Source organism: Dermacentor albipictus, chromosome 4 (genome assembly GCF_038994185.2).
Source record: "Dermacentor albipictus isolate Rhodes 1998 colony chromosome 4, USDA_Dalb.pri_finalv2, whole genome shotgun sequence".
In the NCBI taxonomy this organism is placed as follows: Eukaryota; Metazoa; Arthropoda; class Arachnida; order Ixodida; family Ixodidae; genus Dermacentor; species Dermacentor albipictus.
In genome coordinates, this window is record NC_091824.1 from 18,065,611 (window position 1) to 18,089,793 (window position 24,183).

The following is a 24,183-nucleotide window of genomic DNA, read 5'->3' on the forward strand; positions in this document are numbered from 1 at the left end:
ACGACGGCATCGTTTGTTTATACCTGCAACTGTGGGTAAAAAAAAATCAAGTCCCAAGCTAGTGAGCAATGAACGTCGTAGAATTTCTATCTTTCAAGACACAAAGTTTACGGATTGCTCAAGCAAAAATAGTATTTGTCGCTAGAGCTTTCAGCGCCACTTATGTTTTCTATCGTGAGTAGCACGCTAAATAAAAGAGAACTCTTCACACACCGCCTTCAAAAGGACAAACTGTCCAAAAGTCATATGACGTGGCAGTGTCTCTGATAACTACAGTATATTCGGGGTATGACAAGTTGAAATCATCCGCATCGACCGATGTTGAATTTATCACTGTCGAACGCAGCGCCAAACTTGGGAAGCGACGAAATTGGACGCCGTCGCGCCAGCGGAGCCGCGCCAACTGCGAAGAGGCCAAGTTTTTGTTCGTTCGCATGCTGCATTGTTACTGTTTTGAAAAGTGCGGATTTTGTTCTTCGGTTTGAGAAATTTCGATGTCACAGCAGACCTGGCCTTAGCATCCGTCACGGACTTCACAAAGAGGTAAGCGCTTTTACTTATTACTGTCATTGTATATGTCAATTTTGCTGCAAACCTACGGCGCTCACGTTTTCGCGCCATTGTCAAGCACACGAAATCTGCTCGCGTAACAAGTAACAAGTGAAGTTCTTACGAAACGTTACCGCACCGCCGCAGCTTCTATTGAGCTGTTAGCTGGAATGACAGCAAAGTAATTACACACATACGCTGCGTTTTCTCGCTCAAGCACGGCACTCCGTCGTGCGTGGCTTATATTCTCAGTGCTTTTGTAGAAGTCGCGGGGCGCTTTGTTTTTCTTTTTTTTTTTGCTGGGTGTACGTCGGAGAGACTTTCTCGCGTATGCTGCGCTCGTGCTGAGTCAGTCGTGACGTATTATTTCTCGCGCCTTATGGCGCTCTACCTTCAAATAATATCACTGATTTTCCCGAGGGAACAGTGGGGGCCTAGTAGAGACCGGGCTTGCTCTCTTGGAGCAGTATCTTCGCGCATGCCCGGCTCTTTTGTTGTTTCCGGAGTACAATCTGTTTCGCACTTAGGGGAAAACTCGGAGCGCCTTGCATCGCGATGCGGCGAGCGCTTGAGTCAGGCGACGGCAGCAGCGCGCGCAGGCGTAGGTGCTCGAGTGGCGGGGTCTTAAGCGGCGTCATCTGCTACGGCTACGCGCGCTGGCCGCATTGTCAGGAAGCGTGCTACTGTCAGGGGCAGTGCGCCGATGTCATCGTTACTGCGTGAAATGAGCCGGTATTCTTTACTAAGCGTTGTGCGACGCCCCCTGATGCGCCTCGATGGTAAGTTCATCGCTGAAAGGTGCAGGGCAGTCATAGACGACGTACTGATTCCATACATTCTTGACGGCCCATTCCTGAAACGCGACTATATATTCTAACACGATGGCCGCCGATCCACACTGCTGGGAGAGCGCGCCGTTACTCTCTTGGAGTGGGCGCCCCAATCTCCGGGCGCCAACATCATTTAATATGTCTGGGGCTCGTTGAAAGTATCGCTGGCGCATCATTCCCTCTATCAGTCGCCCGAGGATAGGCTTCGATCCACCATCGTCAGCGACGGAGATGTGCTGCGAATGAACACATCGCTCATCAAGTCACTCTGCACTTCACTGCCTTCCAGGATGAGCGCTGTCATCGCTGCCGCTGGGGACATGACGAGGCACTAACTGAAGTTCGGAGCGTGACGTGTCCGATTCCCCGCCGGCGGGCAGGGTCTGTCTGGTGTAGTGAATGATTGTCGAGAAAAATCACTTCCAGCTCATTGTTCGTTCGCATGCTGCATTGTTACTGTTTTTAAAAGTGCGGATTTTTCGTATCGTTTCGATTTTTATTCGCATCCGTTTTGTTCATCGTGTTCGACCCTCATATTTATCATTGGATGCAGTTTATCAGCAGCTCTAAAACTCGTCATAGTAGTTGAGATTGGCAAAGATTTATTCATTGAATGCTTAGTGTTCAATATATTGTAAAAATGTCCCTTACTTTCAGACAATCAGGGACGCCATTTCAGACCCAGCAAATTTGGATGTCAGCAGAATAAAAGTCTTGCTGGAGGCAACGCTGGAAGCTCGGCGGAAAAGCCCGGAGAATGAACTTCCTGTGTACTTTCTAAACCCAGACGTGGTACGACCACCTTTAAATTCTTGACTTTCCATTTCACACAAATTTTATGACAGTTTTCGCTTTTTTAAGAAATGGTGGTGATGTTGGATCCAAAAGTAGATACACCAGATGACACTAGAGTGGTGCATGTAGTGCACACATTAGGTGTCTTGTCCACCATGCCTTCTAGTTGATTTGGTAAAATTTGTTACAGTTGGAAAAAATAGTACTATCAACATTGCTACACGACAGGAACATTTCTTTAATGTGCACATTTCTGTCCAAAGGTGCAAGCATTGTGGAATTGCAGTTTTTGTTTCTGAAATGTGATTCATGTTTTATATACAAAACTAGTGCTGTGTTAGCTTTCTGTGACACCATTTTTTTTAAACCTAAGAACACCACAATTGAAATGTGTAGTTCCAGAGATTCAGCCTTGTCACTGTGTCTAGCCTCCTAGGTATACTGAACACTCTGTGTACATTATTGCAGCTTGCACTTGAGGCCGAACTGAGGTTCGAAGCTTCTTATGAAGACATGCTAGCCAAGCTTCAACATATTCGAAAGATGCTGGGTCGAGCGAGCTTCATCGAGATTGACGAGTACCTTCGGCCAAAAAAAGCTGAATTTGCCCTGATCTCATTGGTAAGCATTCTTTATGCTCAACGTGCTAACACGCCTTCGCTCACGTGCTAGTCCATACTTTAGCACATTTGTAAAAATCAGTCATTGATCTAGTCACATTTATGCTTTGGAAAAAAATAGTTTGCAACTTAGATGCCATTTTGTTTAGTTTTGCTGAAGTTGTAGATACCTATTTAAGGAATTGAGTAGCTACCAGTTCTGGCAAATGCTAGAGGGCATTTTGCTGCAGTGCAGTGAACCAAAGTTTCTTTTCAAGGAGACACATGAACGAGGTGTGCCTATTCCTGGCCCTTGTATCATCGCCCAAGATGGACACAAAGTCGTCTGCAAGGGCCACACCATTGATCTGGCTGCGGGATCATCACTGGAGCATGCTCTAATCATTTGCGTAACACTTTATTTTATCTTGGATATCACGTACCCAAATGCATTTGGTCAAACTTTGGGTTTGGTCCAGACAGCATTAGCTAAGAGGGAGCCTTCTCCGCGCTGCTTGATGTCACACAAACTTACGCTGTGTTTAAAACAGTTGAAACATCCTGCGAGAACTCGTTAGCTGATGAGATGCTGTATGTAAGATCTCCTTTTTTCTTTGAGCACAAACAATGCAAAGAGGTAGCAGTGACTCACACAAACCTACAAACTAAAGGACAGCTATTGGGTTTGGTAGTTCTAAAAACGCATTGCTTAAAGTTGTGGCCAGTCATAACAGCTTTGCTTTAAGCATGTACACGCATTGTCACCACATTTAGGGCAACTGTTTATTGGTCTATTTTCTTTTTTGACTTTGGGCGACAAATGATAGGTGTGATTTTTTGCAAGTGTATGCGGCATACTCAAAGCGATACTGTTGCACTTTGTAGAAAAATGCGTGTTGCTACAGTGAGGCATAACAACACTTATGAGGCTCGCATTAAATACATTACTCTTCCTAGATTAAAAAAGAAAATAGCTGTCATATCAGCAAATTTGCCGTAAGTGTCATTTTCCAAGCTCGTAGCTAAACATTGATATTCGCAGTTATTTGTTTTGCGTACGTTGTAATGGCAAAATTGCAGCCATCCACCAATTATGACTTTTCCACTTATTAGGAATTGCCAAACCCGCTGTTCTCAAACATTGGTCCTGAACATTCGAGCCCAAATTTCGACCAATAGCACATTCGTTGGGTGAACTGGAATAACCAAGTCTTGTGTCACAGTTCCAGGATATTCTGATTATAAAGACCTAATATTGTGTCTACGAGAAATTGTGTTAAGCTGCAGTTTTTAATTAGTGTATATGTGCTACAAATATAAATGAACAAGGCAATTTGTGAATGGAGCTTATTATTAAGATGTCAGGAAAACTGACATTACTGAAATGCCATTTCTTATGACAAATTTTTTAAACTACGAAAGGCTGTTTTTAATTTCATACCTTTTTGATATGACATCCTGCATAAAAATTAAGCATTGTCAAATGCTACATGAGGCTAGTAGACAGTTTTTTGTTTTTTTTTAGCAAGGTCTGTACCTGCCCTTCAGTTTACAAGTTGTGAATGACTTGCAAGTTGTCTTATCTATAGTCAGAGAAATGCTTTTTGGAGGAAAAGTGTGTCCTCATATACAGGGCTTGCAACATGAGAGTAGTATTTTGTGATTGCTGAAAGTTAGTGTTTCTATCGGCTGTTTTGAATGTTTTCTTGCTGTATAACAGCTTTAGATGCAGGGGCAGCCCTTCCCTTCTAAGCATGTAAAGGTTAAAAAAGAATTTTGACCTCTTAAATGAAGCATTCCTGTCAGCCTTCATTTTAGTGGCAACACATCTTGTTCTTTCCTCTTTGTAGCCTTCTGAATTACTCCTTGTTATCTGTGGTCGATGCAGTGGAATAGCTGTTTAGTGCTTGTGCTTGCTTGGCTCTGGTGAGCGGTGTTATAGCAATTTAGCAAGCTACCTTGCTTGCTTGCTTTGCATGTACCTGTTTTTAAGACCACAAGCTGCCTTATAGTTTCGTCTTATCTAGTCGGGCAGAAAAGTCCTATTTGGAGGAAGCTGTGTCCTTTTAATGCTTTATGAGTTATCTATTTCTTTAGCACTACCTTGTTGTAGTAGTGCTAAGAGATCTAGATATGTTTGAATGTCTTTTATTATCAGAATGTTACTTTTTGTTGGGCGTGACTTTGATTATTATATATGCTATTATCGTTTTTAATGCACAGGAAGAACTCTGCTTTTTATTATTTAGCGTTCTTTTTAATGATTCCACATTGTACTGATGGCATGCAGTAGGCTTCATTGTTTATTGCTGTGCAGTATGGGTCTCTTGATTGTTTATTTTGCAATGATGTTTTTGCATTGTTGCGGTTCTGAACGATTATGTAAAAGTTTTTATGTAATAAAATATCAAAAAGAGCATCTGTGTAATTATTACAGTAGTGTTTCGTACTAATGAATAAGTGTATTTCCATTTTAAAACAGCAGGACTCTGTTTTTGGCACCATTTTCCGGCAAGACTTCTAGCAGAATTCTTTACAGGGTTACTTCCTGCCATTTATTACTACATAGATGACCTGCCTAGCTGAAATAGTGTTGTAGATATTATATATATGTGGTATTGTTCCAGGAAAAGTAGCAGTCAATTTATACAAAACGGCACTCCAGGAATAAATATGTGGAACATGGTTTTACTTATACCATTCTTCACTGAAGAGGAACATTGTTCCACACATTAGTGTGTGGAACGTGGTTTCTCTTACATCATTGTAAACTTAAGAGCAACAATGTTCTTCATATTTAAAATTTATCCAGCTCCCGTGTTACTCATATATAAGGGGAACTTTTTTGCAAAAAAGTTGCCCTTACTAAGAGGAACCTATGTGTAACCAGATTAAGAGTGTAGAGTCCCGTGTTCCTCCACTTTCGTGCAGGTTCCGGCTTTTGACGGTGCAAACGTTCTTAAGGATTTATGAATCACTGTTGCGTCATCCCCAAACAATCTTTATTTCACAACGTGCATTGTTTTTCAGTGTCATCTGGCCGCGACTACATACTCCGCAAATTATATTCGTGCAAAAATTACTTGACTCTTTGGGCGTGCGCATATGCGATGTACTTGCTATTCCCGACAGAGCTGTTGCAACGGATATTCACTTCGATGACATTTTTCCTAATAATGCAAAATTACTTCCACGCCGTATTCTAGACGGTATATTACAAAACCATCTGAAAAACCTTCAAACAAACGTTGTAATTGCCACAGATGCTTCACAATGTGAAAAAAAGTCAGGTGTAGGAAGATTTTTCTCGATTCTCGATTGGACATTTTCTTTTCGGCTGCCAGATTTCATACCGATCTTTTTATCCGAATTCATGGCCGTGGTGCTGCCATTGCGCAAATTAGGACCATCAATTACGTCAGCCGTGATAGTCACTGACTCGTTATCATTGTGCTCATCCCTTACTGCGTCTAGTGATGATGATGATGATAGCAACTTTATTGAACCGCCGGATAAGGAGGCCCCTACTCCCCGTCCCCGGCACACATGCCTTTGGGACGGGGGCCGGAACCTCCGTGATTAGAAGCAAGCAAAGAGGTCTTGACTCTCCGCGGCTTCTTCCGCCAGGCGGATGGCGTGTTGCTGTGGAGTAGGGTCCTCGCTCCGCAGCAGGGCTTCCCAGGCCTCTCTACAATTTATGTTTGCTTTAGCCCCTGGTGAGCTAGCGCATTCCCAGATTATGTGATCGAGGGTCCCTCTCACCCCACAGTGTTTGCACTTATCGGTTTCTCTGTCATGCATAACATGGTATGCCCAGACCAGGTTTACGAAGTTCCCAGCTTGCAGGCGCCGCCATGCGACTGCCTCTCTATTGTTTAGACTTTTATCCGGTGGTGGCACCAGTCTCCTGCGTAGCCGATAATTTTCGACAATCTCCGTATAATTTTGCAGACGCTCGTCCATGACTCTCGCGTGATGAGGACATTTCATACGTTGGTACCTGGTTACTTGAGAAGCGTGCGTTTGATTTGGGTGCCTGGCCATAAATGACTAATCATAAATGAAATTGCAGACTCTCTAGCCAAGGCATCGATATGTGGCCCTATTCACCCTTGCTGCCCTTTGACTGCTTATGTTAATGCTGCTAGATTTCGCAGGAGCATCATTATACAGATAGTATCAGGCTCCGCAATTACTAACTCTGTAGATTACGGACATGTCCTACACCCTTGGAACAGAGATTTTTGCCGAAGACGGAAAATTGAAGTGTCCATCACGAAGCTGCGCTGCCGTATACCTGTATTGAACTTCTACCTCCACAGGTCTGGTCTGGTCCCCTCACCATTATGCTCATTCTGTGGCGAAGCGGAGACAATAGACCATTTCTTGTTGTCTTGCCGACGTTTTTTCTATTATAAGAAAACGACTACTCGAAGTCCCGCTTCGCCCTATTGGTCTAACTTTATCAGTGCCTGTGATCCTATCTTTTGGAGCCTTCATTATTGGGTACAGCAACAGAAATGCATGCTTGGCAATCCAAAATTATCTCATTGAAACCAATCGATTTCCATGTTAGATTGATCGTTCTCCCTGCCAACCACAGCTTTCTTTTATTTCTTATCTATTATTAATTATTATTGCTATCATCATCATCATCATCATCATCATCATCATCATCATCATCATCATCATCATTATTATTATTATTATTATTATTATTATTATTATTATTATTATTATTATTATTATTTATTCCCGGTTTTCATATGATTATTTCCTTTTTTTCCAAATACAAAGCGTTTACTTTTAAACTCCAATGCTTAAATTGTTAACTCCCTTGTTATCATTATTATTTTTATGCATCTAATGGAACCACCCGATTCTTGGCCGATCCCCTACTGTGGGTATGTGCCACGGCCACTCAGGACAACAACAACAACAGCTGATCTGCTGGGTGTCCGGCTGTTGCTTGTCGTGCTAATACCGCGACAAAACTGTGGGAGGGTGCTGGGTACCATGATCTGCACTAATCTGACCTCCGGACGCGTCAAGTTTTGGCCCCCTTTTCGACAATTCCGGTAGAAAACTAGGCACTTTGCCACAGCCGCCTCTTGGAAGGACTACCTCCTGAATACGGCTCATTGAGCCCGGTAACAATGTCCACCACAGAAGCACGTCAGACGCAAGAGGGCGGCACAGTCCAATCCACTTCTACCCCGAGTGTCGCCTACGGAGCGCGCATTCGGAAGTCATTTCGCGGTGTCGTGTTCGAGGAACTGGAGGATTGGCTTGAACACTTCGACTGAGTTACCGCAGTCAGTGAGTGGGATGGCTATAGGAAACTGGCGCTACGTGTACTTTGCCCTTGAAGACTACGCTCCCACGTAGTTCGAGAATCGTGAAGGCTCCATCACTAGCTGGCAAGGATTCCGACGACAACTCCGCGAGACATACAGCAGCCACGAAAGAAAAGGCCGAACAGGTTCTGCAGAGTCGGGTTCAGAAGCCAAATGAAAGTGTGGTCATGTTAGGCCGAGGACATGTCGCGCTTGTTCCTACGTGCTGATCTAGGTATGGCCGAGACGATGAAATTTCGTCTCCTATGCGAGGTGTAAAAGAACGACTCTTCGCTGGACTCATGCGCAACCCTCTAGCTACCATCGCTGATTTCATAACTGAAGCAACGAAAATGGAGCGAGCGCTGCATCAGTGCTTCCAACAGTACGACCGCCAAAGCACTGTCACCACCATGTCAAGTTTCACCTGCGGATATGATTTAGAAGTAGTCCGAGAGATTGTGCGCCAAGAGCTTGAGGAAGTTCGTAAAGTTGCTTGTCAGCCATGACATCATTCATGATGAAATCGGGACCCTTACTCAACGAGTGGACTCGGCGGCACGGCCGTGAGAATGTTGGCTCACGTACCTTTGTACATGCAGATTGTCTTCGAGAGCTGCTTCATCGGTGGCGGATCCGTGGGACGGGCGGATGGAGCGCATCTTTCTGCGAAAGCGCCGCTGATCTCGCCTACGTCTATCGTCGATCAAGGCTGTCTCCGCAATGCAAGTGCCGTTTTTGGCAAGCCATTGTTCCATCTACACGTGGACACTGTATACTGCGCACCCACCTGGAGCACCCTGACGTCACTAAGAAGACATCGGCATGACGGATTCTTGGGTATAAAAGAAGCTGCAGCAGTGACGGCCTTCAGTGGACTCGGCGGCACGGCCGTGAGAATGTTGGCTCACGTACCTTTGTACATGCAGGTTAGTGATAATAAATATGTATTTCGTAGCGATTACCTTTGTTTGGTCGTGCTGCCGTGTCCACATACTATTGCGAGTTGTATCGGCGAATGTTTCTCTTTGGCAGGGATGTTGTTGTCGTTATCAGGGGATGTAGAAAAAAATCCTGGGCCTACTAACACTGAAATGATCAAGGAACTTCTTGATACGCAGAAAGTGATTTTGGGTAAACTTTCTGAAATCCAGGAAAAACAGGCCTCTTCTGAAGCAAAGTTGGCTCAAATGAATACCAGGCTTTCTTCCATAGAACAAAGTTTGAAGGAATTCGACGTTGTTAATAAGAGACTGTCTAAAGTTGAAGACTATCTGCATGTACATGACCGGAATTTAGATGCTCTCAACCGAAAGGTTGATCAACTTGAAAACAGGTCCAGACGAAATAACTTGATAATAAGAGGAATTGGTGAGGAAGCACGGGAAACTCATGATGTTTTGTTGAAAAAGGTGAACGGTGATGTATTTAGCGGCATTTTGAAGCTGAAAATCGATTCAGTAGAAAGAATCCATCGCCTAGGTAAAAAGATTGAAGGTAGAGACCGTCCCATAATCATGAGGGTGGCTGATTTCAGAGACAAATCTAAAATTTTGCGTCATTGCTCAATGCTTAAGGGTACGAATATAAGAATCAGTGAGGATTATTCGAAAAGGATTGTGGAAGTACGAAAATGTCTATGGGTTTCTACACAGGAGGAAAGGTCAAGGGGAGCAAAAGTTAAACTACTATATGACAAAATAAAAGTCAATAATGTCCTTTATGCGTGGAATGAAATCGCTAAAGAGCGCTATGAGTGCCAAGCACGCCCTCGCGATGACCCTGCTTGAATTTTGGAAAGGGATTCCTTCAGGATACTGAATGTGAATGCAAGAAGCATACTAAATAAGGTCGAGGAAATCGAAGCTATGATTTGAGAGCATGATCCGGATATTACAATGATTACTGAGACATGGCTTCATAAAGGTATATTAGATAGTGAGGTAACTCCAAAGTCTTATGTAATGGTAAGGAAGGACCGGGATGGTAGAGGTGGTGGAGTTGCGTTAATGATTCGCGATAATATTGACTTTATTATACTTCCTGTCCCCGCTTATATTGAGGCAGTTTGGATTAAAATAATTTCTAAGAATCGTTCAGTCCACATAGGCGGTATGTATAGGCCACCAAATTCACCAGTCCAGGTTCTTTCTTCTCTCCGGCACTTTATGGAGTGCAATATGCAACAAGGAGACAATATTATACTCTTGGGTGATTTCAACCTACCTGGAATAGACTGGAATGCTTACTCTCCTGGAGATACAGAAATCTTGAATTGCACTGAGCTTCTTGATCTTGTTTTTTGTTTTGGTTTAAACCAAGTGGTGACCGACTATACTAGAATCAGTGCTCGTTCTTCGTCTATCCTTGATCTTGTTTTCGTGTCTAATCACCTGTTGCCTTTACTAATAGACTGTGAGACCAGTGATGGCATCTCTGACCATAAACTTGTAGTACTTTCTTTGAGCCTTTCCGCCAATACTGTAAACCATTCCCGCAAAAGTGTCGTGTTAAACTTTGCTAGAGCTGATGATGTTGGGGTTCTAGAATTACTAGAGGACTCTTATGAGAGATTCTCTGAACTTTACATGCGTAATCAGGGTCCTGATTGTCTCTGGGAGTACTTTGCTAATTTGGTCATGTCGTCTATAAAACTGTATATACCTAAGCGTTTAAAGAAAACTGGCAATAGAAGCCCTTGGATAACTAGAGAAATAATACACTTAAAGAGGCTAATAAAACGTAAACGAAAGAATTGTAAAAAGAATCCTAGCTCTCAGACTCGTTCCACCATTCAATGTCTTGGAAGGAAACTTAAGATACTTGTGAAAGAATCCAAAAAAAGGTTCTTTGGCATCACAATCCCAAAATTTCTAAAAGAAGCACCGGATAAATTTTGGAGATATATTAATCCATCATCGAATGTTCGCTCAACGACTCAATCTAATGAGCATCCTTCTTCCGAGAGTTTCAATGATTATTTTGCGTCTGTGTTCACTGAAGACAACGGGATTATGCCGAGTATTGAAACTCCATCTGACAGGCCGCCTATTGCTGACGTTGAAATTTCTGAACAAGGTGTGCTCAACCTTTTGCTTCGTTTGAACATAAAGAAAAACCCTGGACCCGATGGCATCCCTAACGAGTTTCTTTATCGCTATGCCGAATGGAATTCTAAATATCTTGCATTAATTTTTCGTTCTTCACTTCATAGTGGTTTTTTACCAAAGGTATGGAAGCAAGCTAAAGTGATTCCTGTCCTCAAAAGCGGCAGTGCTGATAATTTAGCAAATTATCGCCCTATATCAATAACTAGTACCTGTTCAAAGATGCTTGAACATATCGTCTCGAAACATCTGTTAACTTATATTAATGAACATAATTTGTTATCTATCCACCAACATGGCTTTCGTCAAGGCCTATCCACAACATCTCAGCTTATCGAATTAGCCCATGATCTTTCAGAAAATATTAACTCTCGGGGACAGACGGATCTGATCTTCATGGACTTTGCTAAGGCATTTGATAAAGTGTCTCACCATAAACTACTAAGAAAAATTGATGTTATGTTCAAAAATGCTGCTATTACTCAATGGTTTTCATCCTATTTTCTTTTTCGTGAGCAATATGTTGAAATTAATGGTACAAGGTCTCAGATTTCATGCGTTAAGTCTGGAGTTCCCCAAGGCAGTGTTTTGGGCCCCCTTTTATTCCTCCTATTTATAAATGACCTCCCGAATGAAATAGATGTTTCCATCAGGCTCTTTGCAGACGACTGCATTATATACAATAAAATAGATGCGGAAGGAGACCAGGCTAAATTACAAGCAAACTTACAGAAAATAATGAAATGGTGTGATGAATGGCAAATGGTGCTAAATCCGTTAAAAACTGTAGTTATGACAGTCTCTAGAAAGCTAAATTTCTTAAACTACTCTTACTTTATTAATAATCATGAACTGATTAGAGGTGATCAGCATAAGTATCTTGGCATGATTTTCACTAGTGATCTTCGCTGGAACCACCATATAGATTATGCGTGTGCCAAGGCCAACAAGTCACTCTGGTGTCTGAGGCGCAATTTGCCATTCGCAAATCTAGAAACAAAACTTCTAGCCTATAAAACATTAATTAGACCTGTAATTGAATATGCCAAGGTAGTCTGGGACCCTTACACTGCTATAAATATATCAAAAATCGAACGAATACAGCGTCTGGCAGTCAGATTTATATTCAATAAATATCGGCGGACGGATTCCCCTTCTCAACTTTGTGTACAGGCAAACCTACCGACTTTACAGGCTAGATCTAAATATGAAAGACTTAAATATATTTACCTAATCATTCATCATCATGTTCATATAAGGCATACAGACTTTGAAATTCTTTCTGGTGAAACCACTAGACATCGTCATTCAATGTTTATTCCTCCCCCTGTTATACATACCGATTGTTTCAAATACAGTTTTTTTTCCAAGAGCTATCAAAGAATGGAACTCCCTGTCGGAAGAAGCCGTTTCATCCTCATCCATTAATTTCTTCACAAAACACATTGGAAATATCCTAGTTTTTAAATAATATACTTAACTTTGTGTCCTTGTTATCTTCAGCGGCTTACGCTGTTACCTCTTGGTGTTATTAATTTTAATTTATTGTCCCTTTTTGTGTTTCAATGTACGATTTTCCATGTGCAAAATATGTGATTTATAATTGTTCATATTCCTCTCCTGCTATAGCCCTGTGTAAGGGCTGGCAGTATCTGTAAATAAATAAGTAAATAATAAATAAATTAGCAACAACACGAGCGGAAGCCCTAGTGCACACATATGTCGAAGTCTTACGCAGTCCCCAACTATTTACAGGACGACGCTTGCCTTCCAGTGTTTCAGCTCTACCACATCAATTTCCCGCTACAGATGTAAACCCGTATGACTACGTAGGCCCGGGAGAGATCGCACAGAAATCATACGTGTGGTGCACCTCGCACAATCGGCCACTTTGCTACCACTGCGGTGAAGTGGACTATCTGTATCGTCACTGCCCTTGATGGAGGATGTCTTCAGGGATTTCACCCTAACGCGCGTCGACCAAGCAATGAGGAGCGCTTACGCGAGGTTGAGCAGTTACTGGTCTCTCAACCGCCATGTTCTCCCGCACAATGACGCCATCACCTTGGCGCATTGTCTCGCCTAGCCGTTACCCCCCGTTCGCTGATGTTCGTACCAGGAACCCTAGTACACGCGCGCGTCAGGAAAACTGAAGACAGCGACCTCCGGGGTGGGGCGGCTGCTGATCGTCCTGAGAAACACCCTCTGACACGACAAGTTAACGACGGTGATTTATCTGCCACGCCATCTTCTGATGAGGACAGAGGACTTCCCGCCGATATTACCGTAACCGTCGACAATTACACCACCGTCATCGTTAATACCGGCACCACTACTCCGTGATGAGTCATGAATTGGTGGCTAGTCTTCGAAAGGCGACGACACCTTGGAACGGTCCCCAAATCCGTACTGCGAGTAGTCATCTCGTGACGCCGGCTGGGAGGTGCACTGCCCGAGCGCATATCTGCGGCTCTGCTTTCATTGGATCTTTCGTCATGCTGCGGGAATGCTCCAGGCAGTCTATCTTAGGAATGGACTTTCTTAGAGAATACGGGGTAATTAAAGATCTTCAAGATCTGCTGGTCACCTTCTCACGTAACGCAAGCTCGCACGACTGGAAATCGCACAAGACAGCGCTGCGTTTGTGAGCGTACCACCCGTTCCAATGTATTGGTTACCGTAGTGAGCGACAAGGACCGAACTGTCCTTGTCGTTGTAGGAACCAATGTGTCCATTCTCTTCTCTCGTCATGACTGTGTCGCCAGCGGCCTCCTCGAACTGGCCAAACAGCGTGCTGAAATCCAGATTACGAACTTTAATCGGGAATACCTGCACATCACGAGGGATGCTGTTGTCGCTTACTTCGAAGAAATCAGTGACGCGACTACCAGCCTATCACTTGCAGAACCTTCCTCCGTCCCGCACGACGACAAGCAGTCTACAATTCAACTCGATGCGAATTCCGAACTATGGGCTCAAAAGCAAGATAATCTTCGCTCTCTCTTGCTTTCCTTTCGCGACTGCTTTGCCACGACGTCAAAAATCAAGCAGACACTCGTTGTGAAGCACAGAATTATAATAAACAACAGACAAGCAGACGCGTGGAGACGACTACAAACTTATACATATCCGCACCCGGTTATGGCGAACCACATGTTCCCCGAGGCCAGGAGCGATAAATGTAATCTTTGTGGGGCGAGAGGGACCCTCGACCACATAATATGGGAATGTCCGTGCTCTCCCGGGGGAACGCACAAAATAGGTAGTAGAGACACCTGGTAGACCCTGCTGCGCAGCTCGGACTCTGAGCTCCAGCTCTGGCTCGTCCAACTGGCTGAAGAGGCTGCTGGGACCCAAGACCTCCCAGCCTGCATCTGAGGCGGCGGCACTCGCCCCCTGACCTGCGTGTCGGGGGGTGGGTAGATCACCTTTTCCGTTGGATATTAAAGTTTATTCTATCTATCTATCTATAATCGAACCAGCCGACAGACCAATCCGACAGCATGCCTACTGTGTGTCTCATAAAGAACAAGATGCCATACGTCAACAAGTCAAACAAATGCTTGCTGGCGACATTATTCAGCCATCTACAAGCCCATGGGCCTCACCAGTGGTGCTAGTTAAAAAGAAAGACGGTACACTGCCTTTCTGCGTTGATTATCGCAAACTCAGCCACTCACAAAGAACGACGTCTATCCACTGCCTCGCATTGACGACTCCCTGGAACGACTTCTACACACGACATATTTTTCATCCATGGATCTGCATAGTGGTTATTGGCCAATCGAGGTTAATTACCGCGACCAGAAAAGACTGCATTTATTGCTCCTGACGGACTCCTTGAATTCAAAGTTCTTCCTTTTGGTCTGTGCTCAGTTCCTGCGACTTTTCAAAGAATGATGGTCACCGTTCTGTCCGGTCTTAAGTGGCCAACGTGTCTTGTTTATTTGGACGACGTCGTCATTTTTTCGGAGACTTTCGAACAGCATCATCAACGTCTGCGTGCAGTACTTGATGCGCTCAGAACTGCTGGCCTGCCACTCAAGGCCCAAAAATGCCACTTCGGTTACGAGGAGCTGAAATCTCTTGGTCATGCCAGGACCGTCGATGGCATTCGCCCCTAATCTTGAAAAACATGAGCAGTTGCCGCCTTCCCGAGACCTACGAATAAACATGAGGTTCGCCATTTTTTGTCAAATGCTTCGGGGACACGAACCCGGCGGCATATACAGGGGATTACCGGGGAAGAGAAAATCCAAGCTTAGACAGACCCATCACTCGTGAAGAGATCTATGCAGCAATCAGAAGCACAACTAGAAACACGGCAACAGGTGCGGACAAAATCAACAACGCACTCATCCGCAATCTCAGTGACGAGCTAGTCGCAGAACTAACCGACTTCCTCAATAAGCACTGGGCAGCGGAGACCGTCCTCGAGGATTGGAAACATGCAGAGGTAGTTATGATACCAAAACCGGGCAAAAAGCTACAAATCGAAAACCTAAGACCCATCTCCCTAACATCATGCCTTGGCAAGTTGTACGAGAGAGTGGTCACGATAAGGCTACAACATTACATAGAGGATCACGAATTATACCCCCCCCCCAGTATGTTCGGATTCAGGGCGAAGCTGTCGACCCAAGACGTACTATTACAAATCAAGGAAGAAGTCTTAAGCAACGTTCCCAGGAACGGAGAGAACGTGATAATGGCATTGGACATTAAAGGAGCCTTTGACAACGTGAGCCATGAAGCCATCCTAGCGGGCCTGGACGACCTAAACTGCGGCAGGAGGGTTTTCGGCTTCGTCAAAGCTTTCCTGTCCAACAGAACAGCCACGATAGGGCTAGGAGAACTCCGCTCGGAGAAGTTCCATACCCCCAACAAAGGAACCCCCCAGGGATCGGTCATTTCACCAACGCTATTTAACATAGCAATGATCGGCCTTGCGAAATAACTCAAAGAGATCGAGGGCATACACCATGCCATGTACGCCGACGACATAACCATTTGGACCAACACGAGATCACTTAAAGAAAAAGAAGAAAGACTGCAAGAGGCTGCGACCTGCGTGGAGAACTACGTGAGGGCAAGAGGGCTAGCCTGCTCCACCGAGAAATCGGAGCTGCTCAGAGTCTGGAGAGGGAAACAGGATCGCACGGTCCCGACTAGCGACGAGCTCAAGCTTGGCGTCTACCTCGAGGGAAAACTAATACCGGAGAAAACGCTGATGAGAATTTTGGGCATGTGGATACAGTCGAATCAACGCTGCTCACACATTCTCGCTCTACTCAAGACATCAACTCTTCATGTCGCTCGCATGATAACGCGCGTCTCCCACAGACGCTCAGGCATGCGAGAGGAAGACACGGTAAAGCTGGTTAGGAGTCTGATGATCAGCCGGGTTACCTACAGTCTCCCGTACTACAACCCAATCAAGAGCGAGGTTCAGCAGATAGACGCGATCATACGCAAATCATACAAAACCGCGCTCCACCTACCACAATGCACATCTACGGAGAAGCTCTTGGCACTAGGAATTCATAACACATTCGAAGAACTCAGAGAGGCACAACATGTTGCTCAGCTGCGCGGACTTCAACAGACTCCGTCTGGCAGGGAACTTCTGCCGAAGTTGGGATGCAGCGAACAGATACAAGAAACCCAAAGAACCGCGACTATCCCGGACAATATACGAAAAACAATCAAGGTGGCTCCCATTCCCAAGAACATGGACCCCAACCTACACGAAGAACGCAGGAAGGCGAGAGCCGAATACATCCAAAAGTCCCTAGCTTCCCAGGCAACAACGGTATACGTGGACGCAGCCACATACACCAGAAGGGCGAGACAGACCAACCCCAACGCAGTAGCGGTGGTGATAAACTCGGATATGCGAGAAATCGTCAGCGCATCCCTACGGGACTGCACGGTAGTCGAGGCTGAAGAAGCGGCCGTCGCTCTAGCGGCAGCGGAGGGCTATCGGACTAGGCGGTCCTTAACAATACTAATCGACTCCCAAACAGCATGCCGAAACTACATGTTCGGCAGAATAGGTCACAGAGCGCTCCGCATACTCCGCTCAGAAGATCCCCACACAAGAAACCCAGAAAAAGAACAACCAATTAGACACACGATAATGTGGACGCCGGGTCACACGGACGTCGAAGGCAACCGTGTGGTCGACATGGTAGCTCGAGGATACACTGCATACCGAGCACCCTCCGCCAATGACCTCGAGGAAACCGAGCCAGTCCCCAGAGAATACTCGGCTATCCTAAACTACTATAAGGGCAGCAGGAAGCGGTACCCCTCGCCGCATAGCTCTCTCACTAGAGAGGACTCCGTAGCTTGGAGGCTGCTACAGACGGGTGCATATACGAACTTAAACACCCTCAGCAAAATACAACCCACACAGTACACTGACAAACGCCCATGGTGCCAGGACACACCCATGCTCTACCATATAACGTGGGCCTGCCAGAAAACAAATGCGGCACCAATAATACCAAACCCGAGTGCGGAGCAATGGGAAGGAATGCTCTCCAGCGACCGTCAGGACGTCCAACTAGGGTTGATCCGACGGGCCCAGCTGGCAGCGGCATGCAGCGGAGCCCTGGACTAGGGTCAGACGGCCATTGCCAAGCAGATGGAAGACACCATCTGACTCCGCGAAATTCATCGAATTTTCTAGAGCTAAATAAACGTTTTATGCGAAGCATATTACTAGAGCTCAACCCAGCTCCTCAGGCGCGGTGGTGTCGCCTTCAATACCACGTGACACTGTGACGTCACGACAGAGGAGAAACGGGGCTCCAACTCGCGCCGTCGCTGGCGGCGTCGCCTTCAAGGCTGACCACGTGACACCGTGACGTCACGACAGAGGAGAAACGGGGCTCCAACTCGCGCCGTCGCTCGCGGCGTCGCGGCGGTATATAAGCAGCTGCGCTTGCCTCTGCTAGACACTCACGAGGTGAGATGCCTCCTGGCGACAGAGCTGCTCGTTGGAATGAGAAGCGAAGGTTGCGGCGTGCTACAGAGACTGTTTCTAGGTGGCTTTGCTACGGCGAAGCGACTGCGCGCCCCGCATCGGACGCGGTGAGCGTCGAGCAACGCAGCGTTCGGCGCGACAACGAAATGTGCGCCTGAGCAAGCGCCGCACGCCTGAGCCGATGCCGACGACACCGGCTTTTCTGCGACACGAGCTCCATAACGCTGTCGCGTTAAAATAAAGGCTAGTATGCTTCGCATCCTGGGCTTAACCTTAGCTAAGCCACAGCCAGGTTTTTCCTCCTTCTCCTCCTCCTCGCCGTTTTTTGGAACTTTGCGCGTACTACCGTCGCTTCGTACCAAACTTTTCCAAAATAGATGAACACTTGCATTATCTCACAAGGGAAAATGTTGCTTTCGTTTGGCACCCAGAGCAACGTCGCGCTTTTTGCGATCTACAACAACGACTTCATACTCCTCCAGTCCTAGATTCCTTCGGCGAAGATTCCGACACTGAAGTGCACATAGACGCCAGCAATGTCGGCCTTGTAGCCGCCCTTCTGCAGCGGCAAGAAGGTCTCGAAAGAGTGATCGCCTACGCTAGTCATACCTTGTACAGCCGAATCGAGCTCCTCGACTACTGAAAAAGAATATCTCGCTGTTCAATGGGCCGTAGCGAAGTTCCGACCATATCTGTACGGCCGACCTTTCACAGTATAGTAAGGGACCACAATTCATTTTGTTGGATTGCCGGTATCAAAGACCCCTCAGGCCGCCTCGCTCGATGGACTCTTCGCCTTCAGGAGTTCGACGTTATGGTTAGGTTACGCAAGCACACAGATGCCGACTGTCTGTCCTGCGTTCCTGTAGAAACCACTCCGTGTGGACTAACTGACGACGACAGTTACCTCTGCGTCGTCAGTGCGTCTGACTTGGCGCAGCCACAGTCAGATGACCTGGAGCTTCGCCCGCTCATTGGCTATATTGAGGGCCAGATTACGCAGCCACCACGAATATTCAGGTGCATAATTTCGTAGTTTTTTCTCCGCAGCAACGTCTTGTCCAACCAAGCGTCAGCTCTCTTAACTCCTCTTCTGATGGTGCTATATTCGATGCGCGAAGGGATCCTGCATGCTTGTCACGACGAACCGTCTTCAGGACATTTGGGGTTCCCGCACACTCTTGCACGTATGCGCCATGAGTACTACTGGCCTGAACTGTTTCGTGCTTTCAAGTAGGGCGTTATGACATGCCGAGACTGCTAGCGGCGCATGGCAGTGCCCATAAAACCATCTGACAAAGTATACAGCCTAACAACGTGTCTAACTACCCCGGGCACCCTTCTAACATGTCGGAATGGACTTCCATGGACCATTTCGCAAATCTTCGGCTGGCAACCAATGTCTAATAGTTACGACAGATTATCTCACTCGTTACTATGGAACAAGACCACATAAACGAGGCACTGCTAACGACGTCGCCAATTTCTTCATCCATGCTATCGTCCTCTGCCATGGTGCTCTAGCAGTGGTTATTACCGATAGATGCACCGCTTTCACAGTCCAACTCCTGGAAGAAGGGGTGACCCTCAGCGGCACTGTTCACCGTCGGGTGACTGCGTATCATCCGCAGACGAACGGACTAACAGAATGGCTCAACAAGACTATCGCTTACATCCTGTCAGTGTATGTAGATGTGGATCACAAGAACTCGGACAGCGTCCTCCCTTTCGTAACCTTCGCCTGTAATACCACCGTTCAAGAAACCACAGGATTTACTCCTTTCCGCTTGCTTCACGGTTGCGAGAATATTACAATGTTAGACGTAATGCTTCTACCCGACGCCTTCGCATCTACCACAGTCAATTCTGCGCAATACGCTGAGCGTGCCGAGGAAGTTCATCAGCTAGCTCACCTGCGCACTTGCTCTGAGCTGCACTACGATGCTCACAAGTGCAACCCCCACCAGAGAAGTTACACACTGCCCGGGAGACAAAGCATGGATCTGGACTCCCGTCCGCTAACGCAGGAGGTCGGAGAACCTTCTCCGTCGTTATTTGGGGCCTTACTGGGTCCTGCAATGCCTTAGTGACGTCAACTACAAATGTTCCAGAGAGCACCACGCGGTTCTCCCGCCGTACACCACAACCGGACTTCGTCCCCGTGACTAGGATGAAGCCCTACTACACATGCTGATCGCTCTCTCCTACCCCCCCCCCCCCCCCCCCTACATCCGAAGCATCGAACCGATGTTTTTGAAGGGGGGGGGGATAACGACACGTATGTTCAGTGCATTTTCATGTGTTGTGCGGTTACAGTTTGATTTAGCTTTATTTTAAGCGCCGCGGATGCTTCGGTGAAGAGAGACGAGGACGACGAAGAAGACGTTCTGCTCGATCGGAGCTGTTCAGCTGGGTGGCCGGCTGTTGCTGGTTGTGTTAATATCGTGACAGTAATTCTGCATAATTTCCAATGTACGAGATCACTTTCCAAGAGGCATAAGGTTTTAGTTGGATTAAGTTACATTTTTAAACATAAAGATGTGCATAACCTAAACAGCAAGGCTCTTAAAGTGCCAGCAAGTGGTTGATACGAACGCGAGCCAAGGCCACTTTTCAAGCAATAAAATTTCCGTGCTCACATTTATTGGTACACTTGTAGGGGTTAGGAAATAAATCCAGAAAAAGCAACAAAATTCTTTGAAACATAACACAAATGGATGAAACAACTGCGAGATTTCGAACATTCCGCTTCTAACTACCACAGTTACGCTATAAATGACGATAATCTTCTCGCACCTCGTATAAGTGGCTCCGTTTTCCCACATATTGTTTTTCGTCTAGAATTGTCCTGTAAAATTATTTTTTTGATTATGGTGACAAGCATATCCTTAGTCCGCATACTCAAAATAGTTTGCGATTACTACGACGACCTATGCAGTAAGGATACCTGACAAGATGCAGTTTTTACCCTGTGTGCTATACGTGCACGCCTTTGTGTATCATTTAACAATTCGCTTGAATGCGATGGCCAGTTGACACTATTGCGGCCATTTTTGAAAAAAAAAATACACTGCTGCACTTTGCACGAAGACATCGCTGCCTAGCGTTGTTTATGTTCGAAATTGTAATCAATTCAGTTTGAAAGATAAACAAGAGTTTCAATAAACAGAGGCCCACATGCCACGCGTGTGATTCGGCCTAGACCACAAGCCGACACATGCAACATAAATGCGGGCTGAGCTTCTACACCGTTCGTGAAAAGCTCGACATCGGGGTATAGGACACCCGGAGCTGGACATGGGTACGCAATAAACGTGGGGTGTCCGCAATGAATCGGCACCGCTTAGACTGGGAAAAGTGGACGCCTTTTCCATTCCGGAGAACGAAACCCGCGGTACCGCGACGAGACGCAACGAAGGCCGTGGTGGCCGTGGTGCTCACAGCGTTGCGACAATTGATGTTATTTGTCGGCGCATTCAGGCGTGGTTTTGGCGCCGCGCTTGCACCAGCTGGGACATTTCTCGACGTTCTCCGAACCCGCTCTTGAGCTCCCAGAGAACCTTCGGGGTACGTCTACGACCGGTATTGGTGACGTTTCTATCAAAGTGAACTACACATAGCGTCTCATTCATTTAGGTACATCTTCCAGGGGAAGGCTCTATTCCTCTTTCGTCTGCTGTCACGTGTGTGTCTTATCAGATTAAAATCACTTGAAGACCAGCGTACTCTCTGTCCGGTTCTTTTTCACTCACTGATTTTTTTTCTGTTTCTTTCGAAGCACTAGAAATGCATCAGATATATATTCCTCGACAAGGGCATCACTTCAAATGCGTCATGACATATGCAATTCTCTTGTGTGTTTTTCTGCCTCATAGTGGAGCTCACTCCACAGAAGATAAATCCAATGCTAAAAGACCGGTTCTTCCATCCTGCTTTTCACGGGTCATTCCACGTCAATCGTTGAATGATATGGGCTGTGTAATGACGGCGAAGATGTGATTACACTATTTTCCTGCGGCGAGCACTGCAATCTGCGAAAGCGCCAAACTGCGATGAAGTGGACAGCAATCACTGCCATTCCAATGTGGAATGTTTTCGGGTGGCGATAGTATGTGGAATAAATAAATAAATAAATAAATAAATAAATAAATAAATAAATACAAAGAAGTCGATGTATAATGCACCGAGTCAAAACTTTTGTAGCCTCACTGGAAAAGGGTCCCACAAGGCGACCAAACGTCCTTTTCTAACCTTCTGTTATTCAAATTTCAATAAAAGCAACACAAAAATATTGTATATTACCTAATTTTCCCAGTATATAATTTCCAAAATTTTTCATAATTTTCGGCAATCTGCAGATGGTCCGCAATCTGCACAAAGAAACCCCACTGTATCACATTTCAGGTGATTACACTCGAGATCATTAAGCTGTGTCAAATTGATTGCACTGCCATTTATCTGAAACGCTCCGATTGGGCCGACCAAGAGTTATTTGAGGATACAGTAAGGAACACTTGGCTACGCAGATGCGTCTTTAGCCCGTTTCATATCAAATAGAAAACGGCTCATTTTTATTGGTCTGTTTCCGACGTAGTGCTGCGTAAGTGTTCTTTAGTGCATTGTGCAGGAGAAATGACTACCTGGGGTGCTATGCAGGATGCCCCAAGTTTCTCGTTCACCCGAGTTTTGCCCGAGTTTGCTCGACGGCAGTCAGTGAACGGAGATAGCGCGCAACGGGCCGAAGGTGCAGGCAAAAAATATGTAGACAGAAAGTCGCGTATGACAACATGAGCGCACCCTGCGCGGCACGCTGCTTCCACGTTTCAAGCGCAGAAGGCTGCACAACGAAACGCGCCAGCGCCGCGTATTGTTATCAACGGATTATCGCAACTTAGCGATACCGTGACTGCCCCGCTGTCTGTCAGCACACTTGCCGTGAGCCGTTTGCCACGCCTTTCCCGGGCGCGTCAAGGGCGTGCCTCATCTTTCGGGCGCTATCTATCTATCCTCCATCGAATGCGAACGGGGTACATGCGGCGCATTCTTGCACCTACACTTTCACTCAAACGAATACGTTAAAATGCGACAAATAAAATAACGCACATTTTTATTTCTTTAGGTATCTGTTTTTCGTTTTCAATGCTAGAAATTTGTGATGATAAACGGAGATCGAGCAAATTATTAAATTTTGCACATCTTGCCGTGAGTGGCGACAGGGAGGCGAAAGCTTAGAAGCGGTACATTGAAACGGGTCGCCCGCACGAGGGCGTTCATACGGTGATAAGTCGCCTAGGGGCGCTGCAGTGCTATTCTCAATAAAGTCGGTCATGATCCATGGAGGGTCATGGCCACTCTTTCTCTATTAGGGGAATAGAAACGCAGCGCCGCGGTACGGCTGTTCATCGCAGGCGCTTCACTAGGCTATTAAGGCCCCCGCTTTACCAACTAAAAACGACACAACAGCTGTCGCTGTAAAATGGTGGTATGTTATTTTAGAGTGCGTAGTGTCGCAGTTCAGTGAAAATGTACCAGTTTATCTTTGTGCGCGAAGCCTTTGCGATACATTGCGAAACGTGCGTGCTTCCCCAGCGACAGAATTCATCGCTTGTCATCGCTTGCCCAGTGAAGGCGCCTCTGAGCGCACGTACGCAGTATATGAGTGTGTTGTGCAGTCGAAGGTGCTTGCGGATTACCTCTGCTGGAGCCAGCAGCGATCGCAGATGGATATCGTAACGACACCGCAGCACTCGCATTTTGGCAGGTGAGGACTCTTGTGTGCAGTTATGAAATCAGATTTCGAACGGAGAGATGTGTTGGAACTGTTGAGTGCGCAGTGCTTGTGATGAAGAAATGTCATTGCACTGGGCCTAGAAGAGCGAGCGATTCTCGGACGCTGATCGTGTTTACGACGTTGTGGCTCCGTTTCATCACCGATGACAGAGCAGCTATCTGAAACGACTGCTGCAATAAGCCCTC

At 46.0% G+C, this 24,183-nt stretch overlaps 1 long non-coding RNA gene across 1 annotated transcript; it reads left to right on the forward strand.

Annotated features, from left to right (window-relative positions):
- Positions 1-1,171: 1,171 nt before the first annotated feature.
- Positions 1,172-2,691, forward strand: LOC135916670 (uncharacterized). Its single transcript, XR_010569023.2, has 3 exons — positions 1,172-1,328; positions 2,037-2,171; positions 2,643-2,691. It is a non-coding gene; the product is annotated as an uncharacterized lncRNA (long non-coding RNA).
- The last annotated feature ends 21,492 nt before the right edge of the window (positions 2,692-24,183 follow it).